At 33.9% G+C, this 14,048-nt stretch overlaps 1 protein-coding gene across 1 annotated transcript in view; it reads right to left on the bottom strand.

The window, feature by feature from the left end:
• The window catches only part of LOC123564469 (uncharacterized), a 51,328-nt gene extending 39,079 nt beyond the window's left edge, over positions 1-12,249 (bottom strand). The window contains exons 1-2 of the mRNA XM_053533140.1: positions 12,052-12,249; positions 3,447-3,508 (exon numbers count right to left, since the gene is read on the bottom strand). The gene's annotated coding sequence lies outside the window, so the exon portion shown is untranslated. The remainder of the gene's footprint in view (positions 1-3,446; positions 3,509-12,051) is intronic.
• Positions 12,250-14,048: the final 1,799 nt, after the last annotated feature.

Below are 14,048 nucleotides of genomic sequence, written 5' to 3'. Positions count from 1 at the left end.
CTACACGACTACCTATAAAACGGGGTAAAATATGCATTACCGTATTAATGAACATCAACAAAAAGTAAATCCGCCTTCGAAACGATTCCCAGGCCGTCATTCTCACGAATGATCTTAAAAACCAATGATTTTCTGGAGAATCTACTTATTTCCGGTTGAAGCACAATGTCTTTGCAGCCGTATGCACCTATTCAATTGATTCCACTCTGTTTAGCACAAAGGATATTGGCAAACTTACTCACCGTGTGGTTCTTAAGTAGCAATTTCCTCCATTTATATTCGCATTTTAGTATTATATTTTGCGCGAATAATGTTATTTGCGTATGTTGGTGTTACTGGATATACACAATGCACATGCAAAAAGAATCAAAGGCCTGAAGGGCCTGAGTCGGCTAATGATTGATGTACTGACAGTATAGTCTACCAGTTTCAGTTTGTTTTTAGTTTTTTTCCCAAACTAAAGAGAGATTTTGTTACAATAAATGAAATGAACATTCGGTTGATGCCTAGTAAAACTTTGATTGACATTATACAAGTATTTAAACCCAATATATTTCTCTAAAATTGAAGAGTGGTTCGCAGAAATAAAAATGTTGAAAGTACAAACTACAATTTGACAGCTGACACTAAGATACTGCCCATGACTTTATATATTTTCCAGTAAACATTTGCCTCCGGCATTGCCAAAAGAGGCAATTATCGGCTGGTATATATTCGCACATGATAAAATTTGAATATGACAATTTATAATATTAAAATTTTACAGCGCGGATTGCCACATACAATTTGTAACGGATAGACGAAGGAACTGATATTTTACAAATATTATAATGGGTCTGGCGATAGCCTTGTCATATGTTAGGTATTGTTCAATCATATCATAAGTGATGTCAATTTAAAGTATACTTACTTTTGCGTTTAGAGATACATGTATGTAAATATTGCTGAGTGTCAATATATAGTGTAACCGATATTAATAAATGCAGTTCTTTTTTAGTTAAAACTATCATTTATTCTATTTCAGACTTGTTAACCCCTTAAAAATCATGTCTGTTATCCCGAAGTCCATCCACTTTCAATTATCCATTTTGATTCATGTAGACAGACAGGCCCAGACTGGGCAGAAAAAAAGTTTGAGCCATTTTTACGTGGTCGGTAGCAGGGTGGGTGTGGGGAGGGGAGTTTCTTTCCGCTTTAAATTGCAGTCAGATTTTGAAATGGGCATTGCGGCAGGTGGTAAAAGGGCAAATGTATCAAACTGTAAAGTGGAAATATGGGGGAAGGGTGTGGGAGGATACCCCCTCCTGCAAGAAGGGTTTGGGGTATTACCACAAGAAATTTTTGAATATGTAGACCCTTGATACAGCCTTGATACAGATTTTAACTGAAAATCTTCTGTTTCAATTTCTAAATATTACCTAGATTCTTTCTAGTATTACAATATCCGAAGTATGACTGTCACTTCATCTTTCTACTTCATGCCTCAGGACTAGAATATGAGTCTGATATAGATTATATGTAGGTGTAATAAAAATAAATTCTAGAATCATTTCTGTTACAATAACATCTATCATGTATGTTACTTAAATGTTAAAATTTCATAACACAGCTCGATATTTACCCAAAATATTATATCCGGATACGATTACACTTTTCTCCAGTTTCAACAATATATTTTACAAATTGTGATGATACGAAGACATTTAGCAGCAATTGGCAGTATCTGACATTGAAGTTTACGGTTAAATTACCTCTTATTTAAATCTTTTCATAAAAACGTTGTTTCGTTTCGTCAAAGCAGCCAAACATAGACGATCTACTTTCGATTTCAAAAACTACAAGAAAATACAATTTAATGTTTCGCCGATTTGTTTATTTCTCGAAAAATCAGAAACAAAATCATTTTTAATATCAGTAGTAACTAAACAAACCAGTAAGAGCTTCTTCTTCCGATAATTTATCCTTTTATTGACTGCAAAATTCAACCCACGCAAAGTCGTAGAAGCGTTGTTATAAACAGGTCACGCGTGTTCGCCGACAAGTGTCCAGAATGTAGTTTGGATTCATCCGCGAAGTCTCGCGGAAGAATTAACGTACTGCATCTTATTTGGGTCATTTAAAATGAAGCTGTCATAATTAAATTTCATCGATGTGGTAAATTCTTTAATAAGAGACATTCAAATGCTTTCAGAGGTACCCACTTAATGAAATACTAGCAGTATGTTCTGGAACTATATTTTGTCTTTCGCTGGATGTTACGCAAGCTTTGTAAGTCTGCGCAATTCATAACATGCACAGCGCAATAAATTTGTTATTTACGCAATGATTTTAAAGATTATTTTTTGAAACGGACAGGGTAACAAATGGATAATTTGGCTAATAAGTTAATATGCAGTTTTTATTTGAATTTGTGAACATCATATTTGCTATTTTGTGACAAAACGGCATAAAATTCGTCACCATAATCATATGCGCAAATGTATTACCAAATCCCGCAGAATCTTTATGCGTGTTTATGCTTAATGAGTTACCGCGGAAGAAAATACGTGGCTTTATTCGAGTATTGCACAATTACAAGTCATAAATATGACAGATTACATCGTATATTGGTCATAGCAAATATGATTGACATAAATGAACTTCATTCGATCAATGAACTCTTTGAAATTAGAGACAATCTAATGGAACTACATCATTTCGCTGTGTTGTGAGGCCATTTAAGAATGAGAAATCGGGCGATAGCAAGGACTCGTCAAACGCTTGACAGCGTTTAGCCGACTCAAAAATGATGACAGTTATAACCATTAAACGACTTTATATTTTTCCATTACAGCTTCTTTTTCTTGTGGACCTACTAGGCATATGCGTGGCTATGTTTTTGGTGCTCTGTGTTTCCGAGAAATCTACCCTTACCTATTATCTTTTGAAGTAGAAACACATTTAAGGGCCCGACGAATCAGGAAGGGACAGACGAATCAAAACGAAAAACAATTACCAAAGTAACTAAAGTCCATAAAGGATAATCAACATGTCATGTGAGACAAATTCAAACATGAAAGTGTGTATTGTCCAGCTGCTAAGTCGGTGACCTGTGTCATAACCCTTTCCATTATTAAAGCGTTGCATTACTTTATTGGATACAACAGCCATCGCCATGTCCTTGCGTTATTATTCAAATTGTTATTGTTATACTGATTTAGAATACTATGGGTCAACTTATAAATGACTTGAGATTGCTTATACATTGAGTAACGAGAAAATGTAAAAACTTACGTCAGAAATACAACTTAACTCAAAATATTTTTGAATGCAATTTAATTCTTGTCAAACCATAACAAAATCTATTTACGTCTGCGATTAAGTGAAAAGATTGGCATTTTCTCAGATGTAAATTTTACATGTAGTAATATTTTTGCGTGAAGTGTTTCTTTTAAAATAATACTTACTTTCAAGGCAATCCAGCCTCTTCAGCTTTTTGTATACTGGCTTTTCATCTTCATTTCCAGGACTGTAATAAATCAAACAAATGCTTATAGTAGAGATGTACTTTTAGTAGTTTTACGGCTTGTTGTATCATACGAATAAACACTTATACTTTAATTAAGATACTACAAGCCTTTCTTTGACCTATACTTTAGATGTAAAAGTGAAGCCTTTCAGAAAGTCAGATGTGCAAGGGACAGTTATTTTCAGGTTTAAGCTCTTTTATTTCTGACTTTTTTGCCGTCACAATCCACCCCTCCTACTCTCCCAACCCCTGCATCTCCCCCCGAGTCTTGTGACAGCTAATCTTGGAAACAAAATTGAAAAAAGCACTAAGGAAACATATATTGCTCACAGTATATGATAAAAACGTTATAGCACCTTACATGGATAATATTGAATGTTCAAGGGACAGATGTATCTTTTCTCTCGTTACTCCCCGTGCATGTACAATACACTTTCAATGGCCGAGTAGCGCATCGCACAAAGCACGCGACTTTCACTAATCGTCGGTATAATTATCGCTGTACAGTTGCAGCATCCTGTAATTTCAGTCACTTCTCATATTTTGTCGGCCTTTGCGATTTCTCGTGTTTGCAGCTTTTCAGTCGTGATCTTTGCATGATTTCTGAATGTCGCGTAGAAATTATGCAATGTTGTGTATACACTAATGTCCGCGAAACATTTTCCTACCTCTTAAAATGTTGCAACTTCTTAGTTTATTGGGGAGTTATGCCGTTATCTATATAGAACATAATGACTTTCTGTTGCGCTACGGATTCTTCCGACGTCGCCGTTTTTATGCGATGCGGTCGATTTCTTGCAACTGTTTAACTACTTCAGATGTCACATTTTTGAAAATTTGGTAGCGGGATGTCTTAATGATTTACACTGAAACATGTATGAAGGTTTAGCGGAAGTGATGGGTTGTTATAACAGTTTAGGCAGATTACAAATTAAATACTGTTGTGCATGTATCGAAGCTCAATTATAAAAAAAACTCGATAAGAAGACCATTTGGAAGCATAGAATGCAGCCAAGCCAAATAACAGCAGATTCAGTTTAATTGTGTTCTTGGAAATAGGCAAAATATATAGTACAGGGGCCAATAAGGTACAAAAAAGGTACACCCCACACCCTAGACATTTTTCATAGGTACCAAATTGATCGGCAGGACCAACTCAAACAAAAGAAATGTTCCCATGAAAAATCTCTTTTGAACTATATATGATTTCATTGTTTCCGCGGCAACCGTTCAACCATATAGATGATAATCAGTCATATCTTGGTCATGTTTGGTAATAATGTAATAAAAATGGTGTCAAAATGGAGCTAAGACATTGACTTTAAAAAGCAGCATTTTTTAAATCAGCTAATGTTAATTAATTAAGTGTTCATGAATATTAATGAGAATGTTACAAAATGACAACATTTTATTAAAAATAACATTTTTCTAAGTTTCAAATCAATTTAAATACACCACTAAGCTTTGATCTGGTCTTAAAGTCTTTCAGTGTTATTTTATATAATATTTTATAAAATGTCCTTTTTTTTGGCGCGAATGCATTGACGTCGACGTGCAATTTGGCGGGACATCATTTTTGACGTAGCTTGTTTATTTTTTGACAGCATTCAATTCAACATTTACAAGAACGACATAATGTACAAACTATTTCTATCATTTTAAATTGTATAGTCTTTTGTCAGTTGCTTTCCATTTTATAAATAGTGTGTTATAAAGCAACAGATAATTCATACCAGCTAACCACTAGGAGAGAAAATATGCTATCCTAGGTAACAGACGTGCAGAATGTGATTCCTGTAACACTTCTGCCATAAATTGTATGTAATTCATATTTTTCAGATATTTTATCTGCCTCCAGATTCAGATTTTAACTAATTAATTCTATATATCTAATACAACAAAACACTGTTCAAGCTTTTGCTAGGGGCGTGAGGGCATTTCATTACCTCTCATAAACAGACTTAAGCCAATTGAGTCTGCTATTTGTTTGCTTGGTAGCGTTCTTTGTTTCTAAAGGATCTGCTTAAAGTCTAAAACAAAATGTTTTCAGCAACTCTGAAATGTCGTTCAGAAGGCACTCAGTATCTTCCTATAACTTTTGAATAGCATTAAGTATTTGTTTTCTAAACAATTTTGGTATTCAAACACTTTATATTGTTTACATTCTTGTCGGCGTTTTGGAAATTGATAAGTTTAAATCTAAAGATTACTTAAAGTACCTGAAAATTTCCTTTTGGTTTTTAGTTTTTGTTCAGTGCTGAATATATTATTACTAAGCCCATAAATATCTCAATACAATGCACGTGTTTCTGAAATTCCAAAAAGAAAATGCCTTATTTCTCACGTAAATAACTGTATTGATACACTTCACAATCACACAAAACAAAGATAAATATTCCAATAAAAATTCATTTTCCATGAAAGGCATCCCCAAATTGTAACTCTACTATGTATTGATTTTAGCAGGGATGTATACATAATTAATATATACAGAATATATACATAAAATACCTGATCAATGTAAAATGTATTTATTGACATCAATATTGAAACCATCAAATAAAAGAATAACATAATTAAGAAATTGATATTTGCATATTAATTTAATTGATAGATGCATAAATTCAAAATAAAAATGGAACATTGAATGTGTAATGAATGTTTCAGATGATTTCTTGGTTGACAAAAGTAAAGAATGAATGTTAGAATTAATACTTCAAAGTTTCAACAAACCAATTATATCATAATATTGATAACATAACAGTTATTCAAATGTCTTCCTATATACAGAAAAATACAGCGGTAACGTATTTTAAAGTGCCGTTACGGAAAAAATTTCATTGCTTGAGTAGTATGAAACTATATTATATTTTTTTAGAGTATTTTATAACTTGATAATTAAATATTCCTCTACTATTTTTGAGAAAATAACCATACAATAAAACAAGATTACTGGAATAGTAACGTAACATGTGTAAAGTATGTTACAAAAAATTCATCCGACAAATAAGTATTAAAACTATATTTCCATATGATATAGCTCATATCAGTTTGTTGATCACAGTTTATTTCATCATGTTGTTCAGTTTTAATCATATCTTGTTTCCAGAGATGCCTGTTTTAGTATAGATTCATTTTATGCAAATAAGCTAAAATACATAATGTAGAAACAAGAGATCACAGAGTGATCTTCGCGCCCACCATTGAGCCATTTTTGAATGTTCCAAATTTCAAGACTAGCTCAAGGTCAAAATCAAGGTCAAATTTTATTTCAGTACACAACAGTGTGCATGTGGTCCATGCATGTGGTCCATATTTGAAAGCTGTAGCTTGAGTAATGTGAAAGTAGGTCGCAAGATCAATTTAAAGGTCAAATTTTATTTCGGTATACAAAACTATGCATGTGCTTCAAATTTGGAGGCTGCAGCTTGAGAAATGTGAAAGTAGGTACTAGGTAAAAATCAATATCAAATTTCAATTCAGAACAACAGAAAAATATGCATGTGGTCCAAATTTGAAGCCTGTAGCTGCAGAAATGGGAAAGTAGGTCACTAGGTCAATCCCAAGATAAAAATTCATTTTAGTACACAAAACTATGCATGTGGTCCAAATTTGAAGGCTGTAGCTTGAGAAATGTGAAAGTAGGTCACAAGGTCAAAATCAAGGCCAAATTTCATTTCGGAACACAAAACTATGCTGGCGGTATAAATTTGAAGCCTGTACTTTCAAAAATGTGAAAGTAGGTCACTAGGTCAATGTCATGGTCAAAGTATTTTTTGGTACACATAAATATGCATGTGGTCCAAATTTGAAGGCTGTAGCTTGAGAAATGTGAAAGTAGGTCACTAGGTCAAAATCAAGGTCAACTCATATCAAGGTTCATCTTGCCACTCAAAACTATACATGTGGTCTAAACTTGAATGTTGTAGGTTATTGACAAGAATATTTTAAAAGCTTTTCCCTATAAAAGTCTATATGAACCCCGGGGCGGGTCCATATTTAATCCAAGGGGGATAATTTGAACAAACTTGGTAGAGAACCACTAGATGATGCTACATTACAAATATCAAAGCCCTAGGCTTTGCGGTTTGGACAAGAAGATTTTCAAAGTTATTCCCTATATAAGTCTATGTAAATCATGTGACCCCCAGGGCGGGGCCATATTTGACCCTAGGGGGTAATTTGAACAATTTTAGTAGGAGACCACTAGATGATATCACATACAAAATATCAAAGCCCTAGGCCCTGTGGTTTTGGACAAGAGGTTTTTTCAAAGTTTTTCCCTATATAAGTCTATATAAGTCTATATAAACCATGTGACCCCCAGAGCGGGGCCATATTTGACCCAAGGGAAATAATTTGAATCATCTAGCTAGAGGACCACTAGATGATGCTTCATACCAAATATCAAAGCCCTAGGCTCTGTGGTTTTGGACAAGAAGATTTTCATAGTTTTTCCATATATAAATCTATGTAAATTAAAAAAAATAAACAAAGGGCCATAACTCACTCAAATATTGTTGAACCAGTCTGATTTTCAGGGGGACACAACAAGAGTACCACTACATCATTCTGACAAAGTTTTGTCAAAATCCCCGCCCCCCTCCACGTTATGCAGTCACTTAACCATCATTTCGCGGGCACGGAATGACGGACGGACCACGGACGCAGAGAGGTTTGAATAGCCCACCATCTTATGATGGCGGGCAAAAAATATTTACCTTCAGAGTAACAAAATACTATTCTAGAAAACACTGAGAGTCAAAACTGTCTGATCTATATTTTCAAAATAATTGATGTACATGTAATAAAACAAGGTTATTGAAATGATTCCTTCTTCTAATAGTTGTTTAAACTATTTTTCCAAACAATACAGCTCATATAATTGTTATTTTATTGATTGCAATTAATTATATAATTTTATTAGATTTTAGTGGTATCTTGTTTCCTGAGACGTTGGTTGTGGTAGTAATTAATTTTATGCAAATTAACTAAAGATACCTATATTGGATCAAAAAAATATCATCAGTATTAAAAATAATATATAAGAAAATACTGAGAGACTTTCATAACAAATCAAAAATGTTTGGTACATCTAAATTGATTTAAAACTTAGAAAAACTTCTTTTCTAATAAAAATTTGTCATTCTGTTGCAATCTCATTAATATTCATGAATATGTTAATTAGTTAATTAGCATAAAAATGCTGCTATTTAAGGCCAATGTCTAAGCTCCATTTTGATACCATTTGATTGTTTTATCACTAAAACTGACCAAGATAAGACTGATTATCAACAATATGGTAGTCCTTTTCAAAAACGAACGGTTGCCATAGAAACAGTAAAATCATTATAGTTCAAAAGAGTTTTAATTTTTAAAGAGTTGGTCCTGCCCCCACCTAATATGTGTGTAAAATACTAAGTAATTGCAATCGGACGTCAATAAAACTTATTTATACCAAGTGGCAATGATTTATATTGAAAACCATATGTTTAGAAAAGAAATTTGGTTGAATTTAGGATTTAATAATGTTATTTAACCTTAAGTCTGCTGGCAGCAAGAGATTTATCCTTTGCGACCAATGATCTGCACTGTTCGCTGTTTAGTCAGTAAATTTTCGGTGAACACCCCTTGAATAATAACTGGTAATGGCCAAATTGAACGATAGACCGGTCCATTTTAGAAACACAGCAGGGAAAAGGTCAAAGATACAAAAACGGCAATTTAAACAAATGCTTACGTTTCTGTTCTTTTTTTTTTTTAATCGCGACCAGTAAAACTGATGTCTGACAGCCTCGTTTTTTTAACCAATTACATGTACCATTAGATTAAACACAGATATATTATTATTTCACTGGTTAAAGGTACATATGGAAATATCTGCCTCGTGGGTGGGTTCGGGTGGGGCAGTAACTGTTTAGGCGGAAACGAGTCTCTGTTGAATAAGTGCAAAATTGAAAATATAAAAGAGACACACAAATTCAACCTAGAAAAAAAATCAAGCATGTCTTCAACAATGTTGCCAATGATTTAGAAAATTTAAAGTTAGTTCCGTGGTTTAAATTTGTTCAAGGCATAGGTTATTTTTTTCATTTAGAAACAAGAAGGGCCAGCTCTTTTAAACACACTGATTTTGAATACATATGGCAGATATGAAAATGTAGGAATCATATTAATTTGGAACCAGTTTAGTTACTTAAGAAAACATTCTTTAAACGATCGTTGTTGTTATCATTACACTTGCCATATATAAGGGGGAAAAAGCAATACCTACAATTCAAATATATCGAACCAACCACACAGGATCATCTCCCTTACTTTGCACAAGAAATAATGACTTTTAATTTGCTTGATAAAATATTCTGGCTTGAACATAATGAAAGATTCTGGCTCCAATGCCTTATTCTTTGCTGTTGGATTGCTTTTAGACTTGATATTTGATAATTATGGTTAGTATATTTAAACAAAGTATGAATAGTAACAAGTGGAGCATCTTCTGAGTGTATATATGTTTCCTTCTTAATGACAAGAAAATACACATAATTTTATCCTTAGAGCTCATTACAATTTGATTTTTGAATCTTCTAGCAACATAAAAAAATTTAACTCAAAAATATCTTTTTTTTCAAGGATAATTGGACAGACATAATGTAACTTAAAAATAGAGCACCGACCGCCATCCTTGAAATCCTCTTTGAATTCAAGAATTGGCAATTACAAATTTTGTTTTGTTTCAGGACCAATGTACCGCCTAATACATCAAGGTTGTGATACATTTTACAAATAAAATGACCATTTCATTGAAAACAGTCCTCAAATACAAGGACCAAAAAAAAGAAACAATGATATTTATAATCTTTAACTCTTTATAGTAACAAGAGGACCCTAAGTCGCTCGACAAAGTAACACAACATAACAAACATGTTTGACCTAATGACCAAGGTTTGAAAACACATGACCTAGTTTCAAATTCGTCTGAGTTTTCAAGGAGATAAACATTCTGACCAAGTTTCATGAAGATTGGAGCAAAAATGTGGCCTATGGTGTTTTTTTCGATTTGTCCTAGTTACAAAGTCTTTCCGCCAACCGGAGCTATTTCTAACCTGTCTGAAATTTCATGGAGACAAATATTCTGACTAATTTTCATAAAGATTGGACAAAAAATGTCGCCTGAGTGAAACCAAGCTCTTTCTTTCATTTGACCTAGTGACCTAGTTTTTGATCCCACATGACCCAGATTAAAATGCGTCCATGATTTTATTTAAAAAAAAACACAAACATTCTGACAAAGTTTCGTGAAGATTGGAGCAAAAAAGGTGGCCTCTAGAATGTAAACAATCTTTTCCTTTGATTCATTAAGTGACCTAGTTTTTGACCCTACATTAAAAAGAGTCAAAATCATACAAATATGATACCAAACATTCTGACCGAGTGTTATAAGATTGAATAAAAATGTGTCCACTGGGTGACCTAGCTTTTACTCTACATAATCAAGATTCAAATTTGGCCTAGAGATCATCAAGATAAATATTCGGACCAAGTTTCATGAAGATAGGATCAGAAATGTGGCCTTTAGGGTGTTAACAAACTTCTCCTTCAATTGGCTAGGTGACCTAGTTTTTTACCCACATGATCCAGATTCAAACTTGACCTAGAAATTATTAAAACAAACATTCTGACCAATTCTCATGGGTTTCAAACTTAAAATTTGTCTCTAGGGTGTTAACAAAATTTTCTTTTGATCCGGCATGGTGACCTAACTTTTTGACTCGATATGAACCAGTTTCAAATATGGCCTAAAGATCATCAAGATAAACATTCTGACCAAGTTTCATGACGATATGGATATAAATGTAACCTCAAGATTGTTAACAAAATTTTCCTTTGATCCGGCATGGTGACCTAGCTTTTTGACTCGATATGAACCAGTTTCAAACTTGGCCTAAAGATCATCAATATAAACATTCTGACCAGGTTTCATGACGATAGGGTTATAAATGTGGCCTAAGGTGTGTTAACGAATTTTTCCTTTAATTTGAATGAATGACCTAGTTTTGTACCCACATGATCCAGATTCAAACTTGGCCTTGAGGTTTTCAAGATAAATATTCAGACCACGTTTTATGAAGATAGGATCATAAATGTGGACTTTATGCCTAAAGATCATCAAGATAAACATTCTGACCAAGTCTCAGGACGATAGGGTTATAAATTGTGTGCGTGTGTGTGTCTGTTGAGGCTGTTTACCCTCGCCACCGGTTAAGAACCATATGAGCGAGCATAACTACAATTAATAAACTAAACTTTATTTGCTACGTGAAGAGTGTGTGCCATAATTCACAGCCCAAAATAGGTCGAACTAACCCCCAGTGAGTTGGGAATATGATGAGAAATTAATCACATATATTTACTTTTAAAAACTACAGATAGAAATGACAGTCCTATTTTTAAAACAGCAATTATATGTGTTAGGCCACTACTATGCAGCGTATCAATGCTATTTGTTTTCCCCATTCTATTCTATGTTAATTAATAAAACTTACATTTAATTGAAATACTATATCTGGAGGCTGACAGAGACGACAAAGTCTAATATCACTTGAGAAAATTAGTTTGTTTACTTTCTTCGGCCGAACCACGTATATAGTAGGCGAGCTCTGATTGGCTCAAGCGGCCTTGTCAGCAGCTTCGTCGTGATTGGTCGACTAAAAGTTGTTTACAAATCAAGCAGGTCAATCCGATTTTTTCTGAAAATATCAGAAAAACTTGATGACCCATCTGATAGTTACTGTGAAAGTGGCCTGATATCACATTGAAATTCTAACCTCTCAAAAATCTGAGGAGTAATATGATATTATATTCCCACATTGCTATCAGACATTTCTGTGTTGCCTGATATGTGGTGATACTATATTGTTTAACAAATATAAGATAGTCTCATTCACGGTGACGTTTGCTCCATATTATTTACAATGTGCCCATATATGCAGTAAACTGCTAAAACTTTTATTTAAAAGAGAGATATATACAAGTATATACAATACGGAGTCTTTAAACATACAAGGCAAAATGTAGCACTGGCACCAGAACAGAGAGAAAATGTCTCTGTACATTGTATACCTTACCCCTAGGTATTCTATAAGAACCATGGTCGTGAACGGGAAAGTGCACTAACCCATTTCAATCGTACATTTCTCACCTAAAACGCGCAGTTCGGTGAACGGGTACCCAGCATATTGAACAAGCGATAATTTATCTTACATCGTGTATCAGTCACTTTGTCTGAATATTTCATATTGCAGAGATACCCTACACATTTTATGCATTCTTACACGTTACAGAAAAAACTTGCGTGAACTTCCCTATTGAACATCCGGTCTAGAGGTCACAGCAGTGTACACATGTTAGGCGAAATGTAAACAAACAAAAACAAAATGCAAAACATTCACAGTTTAACAATAAAACTCGAAGTGATGAATGAAATTCATCTTAATATATGATTCTGAAGTTGAAGTCATGCATTTGTATACATCTGTACTGTTTACTTAATTCTTATTGCACACATATACACATATTAGCGAGCGCTTGTAGTAAAACAACCGCTGACATAAATTTTCACATTAGCCAATCAGAATGGTTTTGTAATCTAGACCGGCACTTCACTAGGGGAGTTCAACGAAGTTTTCTGTGTAACTTTGAAAAACTATAAACTACGCGTTGTTTCTCTCAAGTAAGGAATATTGAAAAAATGTGACAGGTACACAATGAAAGATAAATTACCTCTTATTCAATATCAATAGTACACATTAACCGAACTTCACGTTTAGGTATGAAATACGCAATTGAAATGGGTATGTATATTTTCCCGTTCATGACCGTGGTTTTGAACCCACATAATCCAGATTCAAACTTGGCCTAGAAGTCATCAAGATAATTAAGCAGAGCAATTTTCATGAAGATATGATCATACATGTGGCCTTTATGACTCAGATCCAAACTTGGCCTAAAGATCATCAAGATAAACATTCTGACCAAGTTTCATGACGACTGGGTAATAAATGAGACCTCTAGTGTGTAAACAAGCTTTTACTTTAATTTGAATGGGTGACATTGTTTTTGAACCCACATGGTCCAGATTCAAACTTAGCCTAGAGGTAATCAAGATAAATAGTCAGACCACGTTTCATGAAGATAGGGTCATAAATGAGCAAAAATGTGGCCTCTGGTGCTTTATTTTTGATATGGCCTAGTAACCATGTTTCTTCCCCTGTCCTAAATTTAATGGAGACAAAAATAAAATTCTTACTTATTTTCATAAAGATTTGACCAAAACATATGACCTGAGTGTAAACAAGCTCTTTCTTTCATTTGACCTAGTGACCTAGATTTTGATCCCACATGACCCAGATTAAAACGCGTCCATGATTTCATAAAAAAAAACATTCTGACAATGTTTCGTGAAGACTGGAGCCGAAAACGTGGCCTCTAGAGTATAAACAAACTTTTCCTTTGATTTCACCAAGTGACCTAGTTTTTGACC

Source organism: Mercenaria mercenaria, unplaced genomic scaffold (assembly GCF_021730395.1).
Source record: "Mercenaria mercenaria strain notata unplaced genomic scaffold, MADL_Memer_1 contig_2062, whole genome shotgun sequence".
Taxonomy (NCBI): domain Eukaryota; kingdom Metazoa; phylum Mollusca; class Bivalvia; order Venerida; family Veneridae; genus Mercenaria; species Mercenaria mercenaria.
The sequence above is the reverse complement of the archived record's forward strand: the minus strand, read 5'-3'. Positions and strand labels throughout refer to the sequence as shown.